This window comes from Ciconia boyciana, chromosome 3 (genome assembly GCF_034638445.1).
Source record: "Ciconia boyciana chromosome 3, ASM3463844v1, whole genome shotgun sequence".
NCBI lineage: Eukaryota > Metazoa > Chordata > Aves > Ciconiiformes > Ciconiidae > Ciconia > Ciconia boyciana.
Window position 1 is genome coordinate 119,042,016 of NC_132936.1, and position 17,540 is coordinate 119,059,555.

At 41.6% G+C, this 17,540-nt stretch overlaps 1 long non-coding RNA gene across 2 annotated transcripts in view; it reads right to left on the minus strand.

Annotated features, from left to right (window-relative positions):
• LOC140649280 (uncharacterized) overlaps positions 1–17,540 on the minus strand; it is a 158,420-nt gene that overhangs the window by 88,830 nt on the left and 52,050 nt on the right. For both annotated transcript variants that reach the window (XR_012041554.1, XR_012041553.1), the window contains exon 2: positions 14,792–14,913. This is a non-coding gene — a long non-coding RNA (uncharacterized lncRNA). The remainder of the gene's footprint in view (positions 1–14,791; positions 14,914–17,540) is intronic.

A 17,540-nucleotide genomic window follows, 5' to 3' on the forward strand; every position in this document is an offset into this window, starting at 1 on the left:
GACAAGGCCGAACATCAGAAGCAAATGTGTTCTGAAAGCACAACCCAATATTCAAGAGCATCATGAACTACCTGCTCCACTTGTATTTTGGTGCAGCCCAACTCTGAGTTTTGATTGTATGAAGCTGAGCAATACCAGCTACATTTGATTCAACAATGCTGCAGTTTCAAGATTTTCAGTTAGTCCCAAGAACCAATTAAAAAAAAAAAAAATTAAAAAAAAATCCAGTATTATACCTGGGAGCAGTTCTGAACCAAGCCATTAGTTTGGTTTTCTCTCATGGAGATATATGACTTCCAGCATTAAAATACAGTATTAATTGAAAATCAGAGTCCCCCTTGATAATTGCATCACAGCAAAAAGAAAGATGTCAAAAATTGTTTCCTATGCAGAGCACATTTTATTCCAATTAAAATGGAATTGAGCTCCAAAGGTGGGTTGTTGGGGTTTGAGGTTGTTTTTTTGTTTGTTTGTTTGTTTGGGTGTTTTTGACAGATCCAGAGGAGCTCTCTGGTCTCTTACCAGGGCTTAATCACTCAGCTCAGAACTGTGCTACCCGTGAACACCTTGGCCTCACATCTCCCCTTGCAGTAGCACACCGCAATGACGATGAGCCTCATCTGAAGGCAGGTCACTGCTTCAACCATCCTCTTCTCCCTGCCCAGTCTCAACAGGATCCTTTTTTTCCAGAGCAACAGCTTTGAAGTCGAACAACTATTGAGCATTGCCAAAAATGTGGCTGTGCAGGAGAAAGGCTGGGGCACCCAAGTTTTGGAATGTCTGACCTTATCTAGGGGATAAAACTGAGACCTTCAGAAAATTCAGCAACAGCAGGAGAAAGCAACCTTCAAATGAGGAAATTTAGCACTAAGCACAGACATCTCTTTCCATAACATTAAGGTCACTCACATTCTCTCATCGTATCAGAGTTAAGTGGTTGATTCAGATTCAAGTTACTGATGATCTTGGAGTATTTAAACTGAAGAACGAAGGTTACAGCATGCAGTCATGTCAGGACAAGAAGACACGGCACTTCTTTCTTTTCTTGCTACTGCAGTGGCCAAGAATTTTTTTTTCAGTATGGACTCTGGCAAAAGAAAAGTAAATGCGCAAATGGTTTTCATCCCTAGAGTTTACCTTGCTGACCTCTGTAGGTATAAGGTGGATATGACCCTATCTGGGCAAAAATCACACATAATGCCATTCGTAAATGAGACTGGGCTACCAGACCTTGGTGCAAAATCCCTCAACAACTGAGTGAGCACATTCATGGCCATTGTAACAAATATGTTGAAATAATCATCCCTCAGGCTATGACATCTTTTCCTTCACCTTTTCCTGATTCTTTCTTAGCCCTCCAGTTTTATCCTAGTCTCAGTTTTTCCGCTGTGAAAGACCACAATCTTAGCCTAGAGCTGGACAACCCCTCCTTATTAGTAAGCCATGTGTTTCATCTGACTAATCTTCTAATTTCCAGCTTTACCGTCTTGTTTAAACTTCAGTACTTGAACAGTATAACAACTTAACAGATTTTAAGGCACATTTCTGCTGAAGAAGGAAAAAAAAAAAAAATTAAAAGACCACCTTCATCTTTTACCAAAATGGAATTCATAAACCTATGATAAACCTTGCCAGCAGCTTGAAAGGGAAGTTTGCACATACTAAAGTACGTATCTGTCCAAATGTACACACAGCCATCAGTAGACAAGACAACAAAAGAGAAAAGGAGCTTGCACTGAAATAGTTGCATGGTTGTTTTAAAGGGTGATGCTCCCTATTATCATTTTCTTACCGAAATAAAGGGCAGATTCTAGACTTTGCTTGATGCTCCTTTTAAATGTGTTTTATCAATTGTATTAACGGCTCTACATTTTTTTGTTTTTAAACTGCTGAAATTAGTGTTTTACCCCTGCCATACTCCAAGCAAATTCAGGCCTTACAGATAAAAGCCTCGCCACTGGTTGCAGCATAGACACCAGCAGAGATGCAAATCCTCTTTGGGCTTTTGTATCCTGCCTTGGAACCAAGCTGCAGATGTCCCGAGCTCACGTGCATGAGGCATTACTGCTTGCACTAATGCTCTCAGAGGCTGGAACAAATATATTCTTCATGAAATTAGTACAAAGGATGGGACATGTAATATATACTTACCATTGGTTTACATGCATTCTGCACCCTAAAGCAGCTGTTGTTTGTGTTTGCAAAGGCTTGTTTTACAGGCCTGACTCAGCTATCTGGTGCAATCAGACACCAGCCTGCGCTGCCAGGCCTGGGCTTTGGATTCCCCACGCCTGGTCAGGCCTCTGAACCCAAGCAAGGTTCAGGCACCATCAGCCTGACCTCCCTGGCACAGGCACTCATTGTTTAGGATCCTTATTTTGAGATGCTGGATCTCCAGCCTACCTATTATAAGCTAGAAGCACACTGTCAAATCCCCAGTAGCGTAGACACGTGCTCCAGACAGCAATATTCTCGTCAGATACCTTGGTTTAGGGTTTAACTCTTCAGGAGTTTGCTGAAAAGAAATATCTTAGCAATACACTTTGTTCAGAAACAAAGCACTAGAGTCATGAACTTGGGCAAGAAATACCAGATGCCCTCCAGTGCCCATAGTGCATACAGTCTTTTGGGTTGCATGCAGTGTCCTCCAAGTACCTTTCAACACCGCACTTCATTTTCTGAGTCCCACTCAAGCCTCTGGCCAAGCAGCTTGGCCTGTCTTCCCCACCAGACAGCCTTCTACACAAGATGTACAGTATAGTTAAAAGTCAAAATAACTATGGCAAAATACATTGGAGCTGGCAGACTGAAGTAGGCTGTACAGATACATATTAATTTATCACAGCTTGTAACACAAAACAGTAAAAACCCAGAGCTTCATGATGTGGCCTATATGCCCCCCTTGTGCATATAAGTCTCATTAAAGTTAATGGGAGCTGTGTGCCCATCGTATGGGGAATATAAACTGAACAGTGAAATGCACCATATGTTTCCCTATGAGAGAAAAACATGAACACAAAAAACAATTGATACTAGCTTTCATCCTTCTGGGAAGCCATACCTAACAGGACACTGATGGCTGGACACAGGGCCTGAACTCCTTTTTATACAGTGAGAACTCCTCCTTATACAATGATTGACAAGATCAAGTGAGATGCAGATGGCTTGTATTTCCTGAAAAACCTCCAGGAGTTTGTTATAGTTCAGAAAAAGAAAAGCTGGGCAAACTTTTGATGTTTGACCTCCCTTTTTCCCCCCATTTTTACCTCCCGCCCAAGAATCCCAACCTTTGCATCAAAGCCCAGAAAGTGTTGCATTCTCAAAGCCATTTTCACTCTGGTAGGAAAAATTAAAAAGAAAAGTGACAAGCCATGTGAAGTGTAAAGTGTGGAGTTCTACCTGCTACTGACATGACTCTGCTGATAAAAGGAAGAGCTCAGCTTTCAGAGCCAGCAGAACCTGCAATTCTAGGTGCTCTTAAAATGGGGAGGTTAGAAGAGACAGTGATGAACCACCCTCTTGCAACTTTTGGGGTTTTTAAACCCATTATAAGCTACAGCATCACTGAATCAAGGATGCTGACTCAGCATTAGCTACATGACTTACAGCCAGGATCTTGGGCAGAAAGCCTGCTGGGAAAACATCTGCTGATTACCTCCAAAACCCAAGATCCAAACTACAAGATTAATCTCTGGCCTCTGAAAAGGTCACTAGATATTTGCAACACACAGCAGCTCTGCCTGCCCCTTCCTTGGTTTTCTGTTTCTTTACGGCATACAGACTCCTACAGAATACAAAACATTCCCACTGTGTCGCAGCCTCTTGGACAGCATTTTCTGCAGACATTGCAATGAATACAGCCAAGTGGTATTAAATAAGTGTGAGAGAAGCTGGAAAGACGCCAGGCACGATGAAGAAACTCAAAGCTCATTGGGGAGTTTGGGGAATAATTCTGTCAATTGCTACTTAGCAGAACACCAGGTATTTGGGCGGCATTTCATTATTATTTTCATGTTTGTCAGTTGTACTGCTCAGCCCTCTGCTGAATTGTCAAATGAGTGGAAAAATAGGCAAGTGGACAATAAGCAACCTCAAATAAGTATTAAGCCTTCTCCTTCTTTCAAAATAAAGAAATAGTTTGATCAGGCCTCAGGCCTGCTTCCAACACTGATAAATGGCTTTCTCATCCTGTCAACCAGACATTGATCTCAAACCAATTTAGTAGGACAATTCACTGAAAACTTAACCCCAGTCAGAGCATGTAAAATAAACTCTTTCTTGCATAGAGCACCAAGAAGAAACCAGTATTTTATCTCTGAGCACATGTACCACATGAAAATGACACTTTGAGTTTATTCTACAGGAAATATGGGAAACTCCATGTTTTTGTGCTGCATATGTAACATACAAAGACTTCTGTACAATATCTGGGTTTGGTACAGACCTTATTAAACAAGGTATTGGCAGTCAACATTTGCTGCATTCTGGCATCAGCGGTAAACAGTGGCACAGAAGTAGCCTGCAAAATTGCATCCCCCTCTCCATTTTCCCTCCTTGTAGGCAATCATGCACACGTCCACACAAATCAGTGGCAACAACTGCAGAAGCCAAAGGAAGGTGTGATCTGTTTAGTGCTTTACCCTTGAACTTATTACAACCAACTACTTGTTTTTAGGAGGTAAAAGCAGGCAAGTCTTCCCCCTCAACCATCTGTTCTCTCACCAAGGACTTTTCCTTGCTCTTCTCTACAGGCTGGGCTTATAGTGATTTAACCGGAAACCGGGAATGAGCATGATGATCCCTTGCTGGATCAATTCTTCAGTATCCCTTTACAGCAGCCAGCCTGTACATGCACCTTCTTTGCCTTAAGCAGGACCCTCTCAGATGCATCCAATAAATCAAAAGAATCTGCCATGCCTCCTTCATGGCAGGGGCAGAGTACCACGTGGAGTGGATGAAGAGCATAGTTCTGGGACTTTAACACAGATGTAACCTATTTCAGAAGTGCCTACAGAAGTTCCCAGAGCTGATGGAAAGCCTGTGCCATTATAAGCAGGCAGGTCAAACCCACAAACCAAGCTGGTGATTTTTCATTTCATCTCAGCCTTACCATGCTTTGATTTATTATGATCTATTTTTTCCTTCTTCTGTTGGAGCTAGAATTGGTCACCTTAACCACAGCGATCACCCGCCCACAGGGCAGGGGGGGCGGACGTTGTCTCTAGGGAACATAACTGAGACGAGCCCACTTACGTCTGGGGAAAAAAACCAGTTTCATAAATTTAAAACAACACACACAAGGTAGAAGTGTGACCACACTTTTTCCATGTAAATAATGTCATACTTGTGAGGAAGGGGCCTTCAGTGATATTTCATGAATGGGCTCATTATGTTGCACCTGACCTACAGACATTTCAATTGACTTTTTGTTTTATTATTTTTCTTATTTATTTTTGCTTAACGAGTTGCATATAATCAAATGCTTTATGATGCTAAATCTTGTTAAGACATTGCACTTTGCAGAGGCATAATGTCAGTAAGTTTAATCAATTTATAATTTTTGTACAGGAAGATCCCGCTGTGACATTTAAGCATTGAGTGATGCTCCGAGGAGGAAAGAAGGGCTCTATCCACACATATTTTCAGAGCCCCACGTAGTCTGAGTCTTCAGAATAATTTAAGGTTTGCTTTTATTATCATCATCACCTTTTTACAAATAGAAAAGTAAGAATTGCATTAACAGGAATGGGCCAGACTCCAGATAGAGGCCCTGTGGAAGAATTTGCACAGAGTCTAGGTTAGCTCAGATTCCTATCGGCCTCCAAGAAAAACATTCAGGAGAAACATTAAATCCTCTGAAGGGAAATATTAACAGATAGTCATGAATGGAAACTGATTATTAATTATTTCTCTCTCTTTCTCTCTGTTTTATATTTTTAGTTTAAAATGTCATGTAAAGCCTGACATTGATAAAAATGGCAGGAAATGTTCCTTGCTCAATTAAATTACCACAAAGACCAGCTTAACATCTGCTTGGCAAACCCTTCATAAATGCATGGCATTAATATTTAATAAAAATATCTATAGCTTCAGTTGGTACTGGAGACATTTCACACTTTGCTCACACATGGTGTTTCATATAATTATTCTCTAAAGGCTGTCACTTTAGTCCTTTAGCAAAATAAAAGCTCCAAGGATGATTAAATATAGAAAGTGTATCTTCTAGGACATTGTCTTCCTCAGGGAGACCACTTCTACTCACTCTTACATTATAAGGGAGAAGGATAGAAAGGAGAAAGCGGAGCCAAACTAAAGGAGAATAAAAGAAAGACCTCAATACTGTTGTCAGTACAGTTTGAGTAAAGTCAGAGTTGGTAGGTTCAAATCACACCCTACAAAAAGTAGAGCTCATACAGAGCAAAAACATGGAAGTGATTCCTTAACCCTCTTTAGTCAAAGCATAACACCTACTTGCAGGGAGTTGCACCTAAAACCTGATCACTTAAGCTACTCCATTTACATGATTTATTCCCACACCGATGATCACAAAGCCACTGCACAGCTGCTACATCATCTCAAAGATACCAGAATCCTTCATTTCCAGTAGCCAGAGCCTTCCACCACCTGGAGTCTGCAAAACTTCCTAATCCCAGAGACTACCCTAGAGCAAGGTCAAGCTGAAGCCAGATACTCAAAGCAGGTGAGAAAATGGTAGTGTTACCTGCACATCCCAGTCCCAGCTTGTGGGATCTGAGTGCAGAGACCCACTGGTCAGCCCCACCTTGGGGAGCCAGCAGCAGGCCCTCAGGAGTGTCAGGGCTGGAGAATACCCATGCAAAGCTAGCTGGCATCAAAGGCTAGCACAGGAGACATCAAGGATGAGCAGGGGACAGACGACACTGGCCAGCAGGGCATGCCTTGCTTGCATGCTAATCTGCCTTAGACATCTGCTTTCAGGATAAGGCTCGTGCCGAGCCATTCAAGAAGTCAATACCATTTTCTTGCATAACAGCTATACATACCTAAATCCTGCCCTGTTGTTCTCCATCCTACTATTACTTTCCCAAAGCAGCTCTCCACATAGGTGGTCATTATCCTTAGATACTGGGGGGGGACGGGACGGGACGGGACACAGGCAGAAGGTAAGTACGCAGAGACTCTGTTTTTATCTTCAGCTTGAAAGTGTGCCTGGGCAACACATCACACAAAAGGCCAGACACAGCACTATTAAACAGAGCTAAACCTTTCTGAATCACAGTCTGAAAGGTATCTTGCCCATTTCCATTTCTTTCCAGATGCTCTGGTATCAGTCTAATGAATGTAGAATTAAAATTCACCTTGAATGAGACAGACATCAGTGTTGTATTGAAAGTTGTTGGTATACATTTGAAATTCAAAAAAGTTCTGGAGGGAGAAAAAAAAAAAAACACACAACAAAAAACCCCACAAAGCTTCCCCCTCCATGATCTCAGATATATGGGACATTCCCTAAAGGGGTCTTGATCAATAGATCTATGCTCTCTTATAGATGTTTGTCAGCAATGAAAGTAAAAAACAAGTACCTAGATTTAAAACAAAACAAGCCACACACACGGAGGATCTCCTGCCTCAGGAGACTTCACTCAACTTCAGGGAGAGCAGAAGGAGCTTATTAATTTGTGGCTGCCTAGAAAACAGAACAAAAATGACAGCATCCAACCACTTCCAGCAACAACACAAGTCTGAAACCATAGGTGCTTTCGTGGTGCATTTCAGTGCTTAGCCAAGACTCAGATACATTAGTCTTAGACCGAAATATCTGTGTCAGAAAACAAATGCCCCCTCAGCACTGCAGACCGTCCCTGGTGCAGGACAAGCCTTCCTGGGTGTTGAAGAAGGGGTACAATTGAGTTCACATTCACCTTGTTCAGAGACTCAAGTGCATTTGGTAGAGCGCACTCAAAAAAAATTACTGACCAATGAAATTGAGCTGGCCTTCAAGGGCTTCTGTTGCAGGATTGACATAGATAGAATTTAACCTGGCAAAAGTATAAGGGTGAAGACATATTATGGTACCTTCCAGGCTGTACTCATAATTATTCCATAACTACTTAATGCTACAGTAGAATATAGTACTTAATTAGTACTTATAATTAGTAGACAGATTATTCAGGGTGTTTGTGTGAAGCACCTCCAGCTATTAACAGTTCTCATCTTTTGCCAGAAGGGGGAGGGCAAGAAAGGAATTTCCTTAGACACTGGAAATGGAGAAGTTTCATCTTAAGTCAAGCCTTGGATTCTTCCTCCCAAAGAAGAAAGGTTTCTCTCCTGTGAATGGGAAAGATTTTGTATCAGCTGGCTCAAGGAAGTATAACTAACTAGAAGTGATGGGATGAAACTGAGCACAGGGTGGCGGGGGGGGAAGAGATGGCTATCTGGAAACATTTAGCAAAAGTGGGTATATTAGGCTGTGGAATAATCTCCCAAGGGAAACGGCTGAGCCCTATTGATTGAGTCTTTCTGAAACTACCTCGACAAAGGATGAAAAAAATTACACTATGGTACAGTCCTCCATCTGCAAGGAACAGAAAAGATGGTTTTCAGTAAGCCTCTTCCACCACTAATTTTGATGGCCCCCTATTTTGCTGAGCTCTCTGTTGACGGAAATGAGTTCTGCTTGACAGTTTGTGGCTGAGGGGCAGAGGGGGCAACCCCATGAAACTCATGATGAAATGATCCGGCAGTCTGGAAGACAGACACTCTCTCCATCATATTGCCCAGATCGGGGTACAGACTGCAAGGCAACAAATAGGTTTCACTAACCACGCACAATCTTTGCTATGAGTAAAGAGTCAAGAAGCTGAGACAGAGTTCAAGTAACAACATGAAAGAATAATGTATTTGAGAGTGTTGTGTCCTCTTTGAGTGACTCAATCATTTATTAGTAAGTATGGGCTTTACTGCCCCACGAGAAAGGCTACAGGGGAATACAGAGTTCAAAACCAATTAAAAAGGCTTATCAGATGGCAGCTTACCCTAAGGATCTATGTAATTATGAAAACATTGCCATAAAATCCACCATGGAGTAACAGAAAACTCAGATAAGCTTTAATGGCATAAAAGTTACAGGCTACATCCTTGACCCAAACAGATCAACATAGCTTTCTCCAGTCAGTGGAACCACAAGGACTTACATAACTAAAAATCTGACCCCAGCTCTGGAGCCAACTCTTGCAATACAATAGCCTTTGTGATCTGAATGTATACAGAGCTGCCCTCAACATACTTCTTAGTATCTCTCCCTTTGACAATAATATTAATTTTTTTTAAGAGATATCTGCTCAAAAAAAAGTTTTGAATTCTGTGAAGTCTGAACTGACTTTGTGGGATGTGCAGTTCACAATTTATGCTTGCTTCTTATACTCCTTCATTGTTATCTGCCAATGCCCGACACTGAATGCACAATTACATGACCCTTTGGGTCTGACTCAGTATGATCAGTCTTTTTTTAGTTATGATCACTTTGTGGCACTGAACATTTGGTTAGTATTTCATGCAGATTTGCAATGAAGAAAAGATGGCAACGAGCACCAGTGAAACGTACTGAAAATGCACCCTAAACCCACCTTCCCTCCTAAAAAGGAGTTTGTCATGTTAAAGCACACTTTCACGAAAAATAGTTATGATCACTGTATTATAGGAATGGTAGCGCATTTGGATGCACTAATTTTGTTCACAATTTCTCTAGAGATCCTTCAACGGGAAGACAACCTACAACAGTTGCCGTTCATTAAAACAGCATTTTATAAAACTGAGAGCCTAGCTCAAGCTTGCAGCTATTTTTCACTCACCCTTTCTGTTTCCCCAACTACATTTCCAATGTTTTGCATATGGCTACATCAAAGCTAAGTAGAAATAAAAAGTTAGCATCCAAAGAGCTATTACATCCTATAACAGTGCACTCGTAAAGTGCATGTAAATAAAAACTGACCTTTTGTTTAAAGCTTATGATTTCAGCTCTGCAGCTTTAAGATAAATAAAAAAAAATTTCTCAACCAAGTTGTGTTAAAACAGAAACTGGAAGGAAAATGTACACAGACAGGGCTGCAGCACAGGTAGGGCTGCAACTTCTGCAGGCAGTCTCAGGCATGTGTGCAGGAAAGGACAAAGTATAGGCAGAGCATCTGCACAGATCTGTGTAGGCAGGGAGCTGGGGGAGACTAGTTCTCCTCTCACTCCACTGATCAGATCAGGATCTGTTTCTTTCTTGTCTGATGGGGAGCAGGGCTGACCCATGGCTTTGAGCAGTCCTAACAAGATTAGGCGTAGATCCACAGACATTACTGCAAAGCGTGGTGTACCTCCTTTGTTTAAGACAATCAGTTTGGTGCTTTAAGCGAGCAGTGTTTCTTGAAAGTTGCCTTAAATTTGTTGCGTTCCACAAGGATGCTGGATGGTGCTACTTTTCCAAAGATGGGATCAGTTTGAGCAAAGCAAATGGTGACAGATCCCCCAATTCAATGTTTTGCAACTCAGCTCATTCTCTCCATGTTTATCTCTCCATACCAATCATTCAAACTTTGGTCTTACCTGCTCCAAACTCATCTAAATCACTCAAGATTATTCTTAAGTGGTGTCTGGCACCAACTGAAAAAATTACTGGAGAGCTGTTGCCAGCTCTAGAGAGGGTAAAAACCACAGTATTTGTGTGTTAGCTTCGCTTTGTATTTAGTCCGTCTGAAAGATCTGACTCAGTCACTCTCCACATCACTGTCAAAATACTGTGTAACATTAGTAACTTCGTGTTCTCACTGTTTTCAGATATTTAGCAGAGTCTAGGAAACAATATCCAACATAACATGCTCTACTGGACAACTTCCCCAAAAATATGTTTCTTCCACTCAAATTTCTCTGCCCTTCTGGAAATAGTAATATTCTATTCATGTTATCATTTCCTCACCTTCCCGCTCTGGTAGCTTTTCAGTGTCTGACAACAAGCTGTTTTGCAAGGCATACTCAGAGAGAGAAGTACACAGTATTCTTATTCAGTCAAAGTACTATCCTGCTCTTCCTGCCGGTGAGAGGAACAACAAAATCCCTTTGAAAATCTCAAGCATCACACACTTGCAAACAAGTTGCAGTAAAACTGCAGCAGAGCAGCAAGACGCCAGTGATGCTACTGCCGCTTTTCCCACACCCCTCACTGCAGAATTTGACACGGAGAAAAGAACAGACGCAAGCAGCAACGTGTAACGTGCAGGGGGGCACAGAGACCTGTACACTCGGGAGCAGCGCTGTAAAAAATGTGCTAACGTGTAATAGCAGAGCATATTGAAATTATAAAGACAGGACTGTCTGGGGCACTGTGCTTCTGTTTTCTAATGGTTATGGATTCTGCAGAAATGCTAATGTTTGCACTAAAGGCCCTCTCAGCAATATTTTGCAGCCTGAGTAACTCTTTATTTTGAATTGTTTAATTAGTTAATGAGGTCGGGGAGAAGTCCATCTTAGGGATCATTAGTTAAGACTTTAAAACATGGAGATTGAAGACAATTACTGTCTGAGGAAGTAGCAAAACTTCCCCACTTGTCAGCCAAACACATAATTACACCGAGTACATAAGCTGCACCAAAGTTTGCTGGTCTTGACGTCCAGTCCTGGGCCAGGCAGGGTGCAGGTACATAACCTGAGACAGTTGCTTGTGACTTCTTACATGAGTACCCCCATCCAAATCCATGGAGCAGTGACAACACACATGGAAGCAGCACACCTCAGCAAGCAGATCTGATGCATGTTTCCTCTCTTAATGACCCCAAAAAGTCAACCTCCATAAAGGTGTTTAACCATTACAATGTGTATGACATGCATAAGATTTAAGCATGTTTTTAACCATAGGAAATGTTATGTCGCACTAACAGAGAGATACAAAAATTGGGTGAGAAAGTTCAATTAGTTAAGCGCAGAGTTTAGTTTCGCTTGATAATACAACTAACAGAAGTAATAAATAAATACATACATTTTTAAAAAAGATGTTTTCCATTTCTGTTGTCCACTTGGACCAATTTTTCCATTATGGCACTACAACAACTTGCCAGTTTTGTGAAGAGGAGTGAAAGGTAGAGACAGGGAGGTGAGTAACTCCAAAACACAAAGGTAAGCTATTCAAGTGTGAGGTGTATCTAAACAAATGGTTACTTAGTCCTTAGAGATCTGCGTAGAGTCTATGCTTCAGGCCAAGCTGTTTATACCTGTAGCACTTCTTAATTATTAACATTTTATAAACTATTTACAAGCAGAACTTTAATATAAAGTGCAAATCTAAACCCCATTACAGGAACAAATGTACTGTTCCAGGAGACCAGTTACTGTAAGAGTTTAATATAATATGAATCTGCAGTTTTTCTAAAGCAGCTAGTTTTAATAAAGTCTGTGCTTACACACATAAACACACACAACCGGTTTGCTTTTGCTACCATCAGCTATAACCACTCAGCAGTGTGTACTGAATTATGACACACTGCTTGTATGAACAGACAGGTACACACACAGGTCGGTCTCTTTAAGAGAATATACGGATAGGCCACATACTGTACAATGGACAACACAAGAAGTGGGAGTTAACTAAACTCTGCTACTGTAAGGGCTGGGTAAGTATAAGTGGTACTTGGCCAAAAACTCCAGTGAAAACACAATGAAGCTCAGCTGGAAACAGACACGAGAAAAAGAAGAAAGTGATTGGGGAAGAAAAATACTCAGAGAGCAGCTTGAAAAGAGCATTGCTAACATCAGGGTTCTTGAACAGCAAAACTGTAATAAGACTCAACACTGGGATTTCATTCAATTTCTTGTTTTCCCAAAACAGAGCTGATAGGAGAATTAGGCTTTTGTCTAAGCCAGAATACAAAACTATTGCAGTGAAGGTCAAAGAAGGAACTAACAACTGCTTGTCACCTCAGTTTTGCTGAAGCAAGCTTACTGCATGCTGAAGTTCATGTAAAAGTCTATTCTTCTTTCTTTTGAAAGTCTCACCCTTATTTTATTACCTGAGCTCTAAAAGCCTCACCATGAGCATCTTTTCAGAGATTCAGAAAAATCTGGCCCCAGCCTACCATTCTTCCACTCCAGCTAAGACGTTTTTCACACGGAATCAAGGAAGTTTTAAACTTCATGGGGAAAACTATGTTTCTGGACATAATGTTCATATTAAGCTGCTTTTTTGTCTCTTTCTCTCTCAATTCTACTCTGTGTAGCTTAGAGAAACTCAAACTTATCCCAGCTTTCATATCTTCATACCTGCAGCTGCGGCCCCTGGTGTCTCTACTCCAATTCCTAAATTTCCTTTCTGGCCCATTATGTCATTTCTTATGCTACCAGTTCTTCACAGAAAGCTGCTTCCTTAATAAAGTGACTAAGGGCAACACCTTGACAGTGCTGAAACAAATCAGTAAATACAGTTGCTCAGTTTTGTTTTTTTCTTTCTCCAAGTTTCAGTAACCTTTCAGGAAGATGCCTCCTTGCAGACTGTTAGTAGAGGAAACAGAGCTAAGTAGTAAAACGCCAGTTCATTATACTTGTGGGGACGAGAAGATGTAACAACTGCTACATTGCAAATAATTTTCTGTAACAGCTATAGTAAGAGAGTCAGGAGAAACAAAGGTATTTCTTGAGTTTTCAACACCACCAGAAAAATCCCTCTATGGTACTTACCTTAAGGGTTGGGGTGCTATACCAAAGTCAAGTTTACCTGCAGGCTAGTTACAGGCAAGATCAACTAGCCTTGTTCACACTGAAGTATACTTCGGTTACAGCCCTACTGAAATAAGGCTATTAGCAAAGGAGTTCTTACTCAAAACTAAAACTGGAAGTAAATTCAACCCTGAAAGTATTTTTTCCATATGTGCCTTTTTCTGTAGCTGGTTCATGCTCTTGTTTTGTTCTCTGAATCAAAATACAATAATTAGAAAGATCAGCTGGCTTAGACAGGCTTCCACTTCGGTTTTGATGTAAATTTGGTAAGTATCCTCAATCAGAGGAGAGCTTTTTTCTGCACTTCTGCTGCCAGACATAGTTCTCTTAAAGAAACAGTTTTAACTACAATAGTTTTGTTCAATATTAACAACCATGGTTTTAAACAAACAGAAAAACAAACCAAAACCCAAAAAGCCTTGCTCTGTCCCCACAACCTACCTGTGATAAGTAGAACACACTTGATTTCCTGTAACAACAAACTGCAGCACCTCAAGCACAACACAGTAGAAACTGAATGACCCATTTAGTTGAAAAGTTTCAAGTAGTTTATAATACAGAAACAGAAAATCCTGTTTACATTTTAACAACATCATTATACTTTCAATGGCATTTGTGTCTAGGCATTTAGATCAGCACAGTGAGCTCATTAGGTAGCGTGAGTTGCTGTACCTAGAGAGAAAATGTTAGGGGATTTAGGATAAAACCTATTAAATTACTGCAATCCTTCTACAGTTTTCATTCAATTCCGGATGAAGCATTTTGTCTTCCATAGAGCAAACCACAGATCTTTTACAAAACAAGCTTCTACATTTTTCAGAATACTATTTCTCCAACAAACTGCTAGGTAGCACTGTGTGAATCATTTATTTTCAATTTGGCAGCTGAATGAAAACTAAGAAAAAAAGAAAAAACCTTCAGCTCAGGCTGAACTGAATTTGAATAGGTTTAATTTTCATCTCATAGAGCCAACAAAACCTGGACTTCAAAAAAACCCACAACATTTCACTTGACACAGACATTTCCATTGATAAAATGAAAGTCAGATATAAAGACAGAGACTTACCCCTTATTTTGCAGCCCAGAGAGGACACCCAGAGAGGAGGTGGAGGGTCACAGTCCCACTTTCACCCATGGAGTCCATCCCTCACTTCTTCTGCACGTGCACAATGTATCGTGGCAAAACACCTACAGGTGGAAATATTGTTCTCACTTTCCTCAAATGATATTATTAATGACAATATTATAACATCAAAATTTAAGTATTTCCTAGAGCAGGGCCTAGAAACAGGCTCTCCTACATGCCTACCTTCAGTGCACTCACAAAAGTCCTTCTCTTCAGAAAAGCAGCTCTCTTTTTTTATACAAATGAAACTCCCCCAAGACAAGAGTGAGACCAAGGAAAACCCACATCGTGCTGTCAGGCTCCTGAGGACACTAATGAGCCTTAATTGCCCTGATGAGCCTCATGTGGGACTCCCAACCACCTTGCCCCTACCCCTAATGGATAGACTGACTACACCTCTCACCCTGGTCCTGCCTCATCGTTGTGCCACATCCGTCTGTCACTGGTGTCCACTGGGCCCTCACTGCTGCCCCATGGCCCAAATTGGAGACTGCCATGGGACTGCACCCTGGTGGGGCAGCCACTGCCCAGTCCCTGCCCCGCTCACAGCTCCCTACCATGGTGCAGCAGCCTGTGCCACAGCTTTCCCCAAACTGGGTGCCATGGGGCCAAGCCCCACAGCTCCCCTAGCCAAGCAGGGCAGCCCCACAGCTCCCCTAGCCAACCAGGGCAACCCCACAGCTCCTCTAAGCCACGGGGCCCAGCCTTCCATCTCTGCCAGAGCCTGCCCCACAGCTCCAGGTGAACTGCCAGACCCTGCAGGAGAGCATGGCCCGTGAAGGACGAGAAGAGTGGTTGACACCTTCATGGAAAATTAAGTTACAATAACTTATGCCAGAATATTGTATAAGCAAAGATATTTTAAGTCTTCCACTCTACAGAGATTATATTCAGCAAGTTGCCTCTCTTCAATTTGATTAGGAAAGTTTAAAAGGTCACAACAGACCACAGAGTATTTGCAACCTGGAAATGAGTCGGCTTTCAGAGCACGGGGTTGAAACGCCTTGCTGAAGCAGCCTGTCCTTCTTGGACCTAAGACATTGAAACTATAGGCTGACACATGGAGTTTTATGCCTGTGAAGCATTTTCTGAGCTAGCATAATTATATTTGAAGTTGTAGCATGATATAAACTGCTTTTAAGCCCCATAAAAAGCTTGTGGTGGTCTGCACAACAAACCTCTCTAGTGCTATAAGCCAGGTATTAGTCAAGAAAAAATGTTTTGTTTTAACCTTTCCCATCAAATACTCCGAAATTTAATCAAAATCACCCACTTTTTTCCATATGCATTTTTAATGTCGAGGACACGTCACATGTCATGGGAAAAAATTTGCTGCCACAAATTTCAACTAGTTCTGGTAAAGAGCTATTTCTCTAGGAATAAGGGCCCCAATAGTGCTGAAAAAAATACCTAAATATAGCACGTGCAATAGTGAAATTTGCTCCTATTACTTCAGACTCCTGGGATCAAGACACCAGGTTAGTCATAAATGCTCTCTGACATTAAGTTTTCCAAAGATACCAAAGCTTTGACTAGTAAACCATAAATTTATGAACACCAGAAAACCCCAGTAGGCAAAACTGAATCTTTAGGTTAGCAGAGGCAACTCCAGTGATATCATTTTATTAGCCCCTTACTACTTCACAGCTCAGAAAGCAATGAGCATCCAAACTACAGCAGTATCTCCACATCAGATAGGATTTTGTAAGGAACTATGCGAGCAATACAAAAAAGGAACATAGATTACACAAAGCTCAGTATGATAAACTGAACCATTCCTATCTTTTTTGCAACCATACATCTTCCCTCAAAGCTTCTAACTCAAAGACCAGAGAGAACTTGCAAAGCATCATGTCATGACCTGGCTGAGCTTAAACAGAAGGTATCTGAACAGTGAAGGTCCCCCTCTGCAAGGTGAGGCCATCTGATACATGCAACTTCCTGGTCTGAAATAATGTTGTTGAATCTGGTGGCCTCCTGGAGAAACTGGATTGTGTGTGCAAAGATTTTTTTAATGAAAAACTGGTAGAGTCAGAGATGGAAATCTGGTGGCAGCCTGATATCACAAAGCTGAATGAGGATTTCAGTTCAGAAGACAGGAAGATCTGCAGCCTTTGAAGGAAGGTGCAGCTCAGCTCACAAGCCAGCTTAATGAGTATCCTGCTAGTACATGAATGGGGAGCCTTTCCTTTAAGTGTAGAAAGGCATTTGACTGGCAAAACCAAAATGCAAAATGGACAAAACAAATATAACCACAGAGGCAGCAAAAGCTTTAAAAAGCTGGAATTTGCTTTTGCGTATATTGTGCATAGACTGCACCCATAGCTGAATGTGCTTAGGGGCAAAGCCTGGAATTCATTCCGTTTTTTCATCCTATTTTGGGATTTAAATTTGGTGCCATCCTTTCTGTTGCCACAATGCAGTACACCCACCAGCGAGAGTGCAAAATTCCAGGACACATTTCTGAAAAGGGAAGACTTCTCTCCATCCCAACCAGCCAAGCCAAGCCTGTGCTTGCAAAGAGCCCCAGGGGCTGCCTGCATGAGACCCCCAGCACCCCACCACAGCCTGTCCTGCCCCATTTTAGGGAAAAACCTCCACTGGGCAAACCCTGGTGGGAGCTCACAGCCAGCAGCACAGCTTTCACATACATGGATAACTATGCTCTGGAGGAACTGGACTACAGATA